Genomic DNA, 4,982 nt, shown 5'->3' with positions numbered 1-4,982 from the left:
ATTATAAGGAAGAGTGATCATAAATATCCAACAGTTGTATAAAGCATGCACATCCGAAAATAACAAATATTATGTGCACAACCAAAAAAATTTTTTTTTTTTAAACATCAACACACGGTTGCTCCCAAAAACATTTAATAATCTTACCAGATGTTTCAAGCTACAAGCTCTTCTTTAGAATGTTTTGGTGAGATTATTAAATGTTTATGGAAGCCACATTGCTGATTTTTTTTTGTATTTTTTTCTAAGACTCATAATCAAAAGCTGAATTTCCTGTCTGAGATGAGTTCAGTGGTTTTTATCGTGACATAAAGCGATCTCTCTCTGCAGGTTGGAATATTCCATACGACTTTAATGAATCTGACCTGAGAATCAGCATTCGGCAGATTCAGATGTTCCCCTGGAGGCCCTCACATACCTGACAGGTGAGCACAAGGAGATGAAGCAAGCAACCACCCAGAAAACCCTAGAAACCACACAGCAATGAGCTAACAGCCACTCTTCTCCTTAATAACCACATAGTATTCAAATCAAGTTCTTTTAACATTTTTGTAGACAAACATCACTGTCTTCACCCCTTCTGTACTCATGATCTCTGTAGGAGAGTGTAATTATGGTGGGAGGGTGACCATCTTCTACAGCTGGGCGCTCACTGAACAGGACCAGTATCATGTGTGTGAGGGAGATCTGTACTGCGTGCCATCACACGGTCCATACCAGGTACACACAGACACTCTGTACTTGTATTTATGAATTAAAAGAGAAAGATTTGACATTGACAAACTAGATGGATTCCACTGATGTTTAAATTACAGTACTGTCATTTACTCACAGTAATGTTGTTCAAAACCTGTATGACTTGTGACCTCTTTCTTCTGTGAAGATGTTTAGCAGAATTTTTTTAAGACAGTGACTGGGACTGTTAAGGCTAAAAAATGACCAAAAGTGCCATAAAAGTATCTTTTGCTACTAAAAGTTTTCTGAAGTCATATGATTCATGTATTTATGTCCTTTATATATATATATATATATATATGCATTTATGCATTTTTTCATGCATTCATTTATTTCATTTTATATATTTCTAATGCATTTATTTATGCATTTATGTATTTAATTTACTGACACTGAGCTTTAACTGGTAAGGGCAACATAAGTTGTAAATTTTACAGTTTGAATTGAATGTTTATCGGTTTTTGTTTTAAAATTATGCACAAAACAAGCCCAAATTTCATTGTTGTTCACTGAAAATCTTGCTCTCTGATGTAGCTCGCAAATCTCATCCACACTTGCATTCAAGTCAAAACATGAAAATGCTTTGAATCGTGATGCATCATGAGACATACGAGAACCATGAAGCTTGATTTTGATGCGTATTGAGGCATCAGATTTTCAGTGCATAATCTCTTTTGTATGTAGAGTTACGTGGACTACATCCGCAACCTGCCCATCACTGCTGAACCTGAGGTTTTCGGCCTCCACAGCAACGCTAATATCACCAAAGACGACCAGGAGACCAACCAGCTGTTAGACGGAGTGCTGCTGACTCTGCCGAGTCTGCAAGTATACCATCCCCATCGACTACATCGGCTTTGAGTTTGAGGTTTGTGTGCTAATGAGAGCATACAGAAACTGAGAAAGGTGCAGCATTCATAGAATGATCTGTGCTCACAAAAAAGAAAAAAGAAAAAAAAAAAAAGAGGTTTCCTAAACATTAACATCTTAAACAAAACAAAACAAAAAAAAGCTTCAAAAGTTTGGGGTTGGTAAGATTTTTACAAATGTTTTTGAAAGAAGTCTCGTATGCTCACCAAGGCTGCATTTATTTGACCAAAGATACAACAGTAAAACAGTAATATTGTGAAATATTATTAGAATTTATAATAACTATTTTCTATATGAATCTATTGTAAACTGTAATTTATTTCTGTGATGTAAAGCTGTATTTTCAGCATCATTACTCCAGTCTTCAGTGTCACATGATCTTCAGAAATCATTCTAATATGCTGATCTGCTGCCCAAGAAACATTTCTGATTATTATCAATGTTGAAAACAGTTGAGCTGCCCAATATTTTTGTGGAAATTGTGATACATTTTATTTTTCCGATTTCTTTGATAAATAGAAAGTTCGAAAGAACAGTATTTATTTGAAATAGGAATCTTTTGTAACATTACAAATGTCTTTACTTTCACTTTTGATAAATTTAACACATCCTTGCTTAATAAAAGTATTATTTTATTTTATGTAGATCATAATGTGCATTTCTTTTAGGTCTATAAACAGGAAACTCATATGGAGCAGAAGCCAGAGGACGGTGTGTAAGTCTGTGGGCTTTTCCTCGAGGGATCGAGAGCACATGGTTATCGGTGAGTCTGTTCCTAAAGTTCTCTTCGACCCGCTGCCCATAATCTGGCTGAAGCCCGGAGAGAGCGCCAGCTTCCTTCACCAGAGCGTTTACGTCTGTACTGTGTACAAGACCAGTGCCAGGCGTGGGACTCTTTCCACCACTGGTCACAAACTATGTGCTGTCCATCGAGCTGCCCTCGGACAAACCGCAAAACCACTGGATCAATCGCGGGGTCGCCTGCCTGTGCCAACTAAACAACTGAGGATATCAGTTTGCATTTATGTGTTTACATTAAAAAAAAAACTGATAAAATACAAAACTACAGCACTATCGTTGTTAAAGGGTTAGTTCACCCAAAAATGAAAATTCTTTCATTAATTACTCACCCTCATGTCGTTCCAAACCCGTAAGACCTTCGTTCATCTTCGGAACACAAGTTAAGATATTTTTGATATAATCTGAGGGCTCTCTGACCCTCCCATAGACAGCAAGGTAACTACCACATTCAAGGTCCAGAAAAGTACCAAGATAATCGACAAAGTAGCGCAAAAAAGTATTCTCGTAGCTTCGTAACTTTACAGTTGAACCACTGATGTGGAGGGTCAGAGAGCCCTCAGATTTCATCAAAAATATCTTAAATTGTGTTCCGAAGATGAACGACATGAGGGTGAGTAATTAATGACAGAATTTTCATTTTTGGGTGAACTAACCCTTTAAGTTTAATATAAATGAATAGAACAATAAAACAAATATGCATGTTAAAATAACTTCTATGCCAATTAAATGTGGAGAGACAAACCATTTGTAGGTGTAAATTCAAAAGTGAAATGAATGGCATTAAAAACAATAAACTTTAATTGAAATACAGGTAGATACTTTGAATGCAACATTAACTGAGACCTTTATACAATGTAGTAGGCCTATATGACATATATAATAAATACACCTTTAACATCAATCACATTAAAGGGACAGTTCACCCAAAAAGTTAAATTCTGTCATTATTTACTCGCCCTCATGTTGTTCCAAACCTATATGACTGTCTGGTCACCACTGACTTCCATAGTATTATTTTTCCAAACTATGGAAGTCAATGGGGGACCAGCAGCTCTTTGGTTAGCCACATTCCTCAAAAGAACAGAAGAAAGAAACTCATACAGGTTTGGAACAACGCGAGGGAGAGTAAATGATGAACTGTCTCTTTAACATTCACCATGCCTTACACTGGCAGTGAGTAACTTCACTATGATCAGTTTCATAATGCTGTCATTTTATTCAGTATAAAACACAACATATACAAAAAATGTGATACAAACAGAAATCTGAAGCATTGTGTGACCTCTGTGTTACTGGATATCTGTCAATAAGAGATTCGCAAGGTTTTCAATATATCTGACATACATTATAATTAATACATATGACCTATGCGTGATTAGATCAATACAAGCTTATGTGAGCATCCTCGCACTTCCGCACTCCGGCGTCCACGTGCTGACGTTTTGTTTCGAACTAGTCCTTAACGCTCTCATGTTGCGCAGTCAGAGATCCGTGCGCTGTTTGGTGCGGCTATTTCTGCGTCGGCTTTTGCGCAGAGCTTCTCGAACCCAAACAAAAAGAGAAACTGCGATCAATCAGCAGCCGATCCGCGTCTGTATGGTTCCGTGCGGCCGTATCGAGTCAATCACGATCACCTCAGATCCCCAGCAGCGATCCAAAGGAGTGTGAGAGCCGGTAAAGGCGGAGGTTTTAACGGAGCCGGTCCGGATCAGCGCAGGTTCGGGTTCGGGTTCGGGTCTGTAGGAAGTGATGCGGGGGAATTGTCAACCATGATCATCTACTGACCCAAAGAGCATCAGAAGCACACAAAGAGAAGCTCTTCTCCTGCGTAACGTTACACACAGAGATTCAGAACCGATCCGGTTCGGCTGGGATTAGCTTTAGCTTTAGCATGACAGCAGGGGTGCGCTGATTCCGATCCATTTCATCATCTTTCCACAGGTAAATCAACACAAAACACCTCCACTTCACACATCTGCTGCCCTTTCTGTCCAGAATCCACACATTTGAGAGTTGAAATGAAGTTTGGTGTGTAGAAATTAACCTCCCTCATCTGAAGCTAACCAGCTAAGCTGCTAACATGAGAGCAGCTCTTTAAAAGACTTTAACTGTCACATTCACGGTTTCATTGCTCGCACACAGTCACATATTAATATACCAGAACTATCAGTATAATTCCAGAGCTTAGTTATTTAGGACATTTGGTGTTTTTGCTATATAGACGGACAGTTAATCGTAATTTAAAGGAGACGTTTCTCATTTATACTGCTAGAGACTCTTGGCTGTGAGCTGCTTACATAGACAGCATTATCGGAATCACATGCCTAAAAATTGCTGCATATATGAAATAGATGGCCTAAAAACGGTGTATGTATCATTTAGATGCTCAAAATTCCACATTTGCTTGTGATGCCCAAAAATGCTGATTAGATAGACAGCATCTGTGCAAGCAATAATATAATAACAGAGATTGTGACATTAAATATCATAAAAAGTTATTCTCACTCACAAAGAAGTACTATGGTGTTACTATGTTTTACAGTGGTTTAACCATGGTATTTTTTTAAGTATGTGCA

General features: G+C 38.0%; 1 protein-coding gene across 1 annotated transcript in view; it reads left to right on the top strand.

Moving 5' to 3' along the window:
* The first annotated feature begins 3,384 nt into the window (after positions 1 to 3,384).
* The window catches only part of LOC107687123 (DCN1-like protein 3), an 8,566-nt gene continuing 6,968 nt past the window's right edge, over positions 3,385 to 4,982 (top strand). Inside the window, exon 1 of the mRNA XM_016484345.1 lies at positions 3,385 to 4,347. The gene's annotated coding sequence lies outside the window, so the exon portion shown is untranslated. The remainder of the gene's footprint in view (positions 4,348 to 4,982) is intronic.

This window comes from Sinocyclocheilus anshuiensis, unplaced genomic scaffold, assembly GCF_001515605.1.
Source record: "Sinocyclocheilus anshuiensis isolate Anshui unplaced genomic scaffold, SAMN03320099.WGS_v1.1 scaffold601, whole genome shotgun sequence".
Taxonomy (NCBI): domain Eukaryota; kingdom Metazoa; phylum Chordata; class Actinopteri; order Cypriniformes; family Cyprinidae; genus Sinocyclocheilus; species Sinocyclocheilus anshuiensis.
The sequence above is the reverse complement of the archived record's forward strand: the minus strand, read 5'-3'. Positions and strand labels throughout refer to the sequence as shown.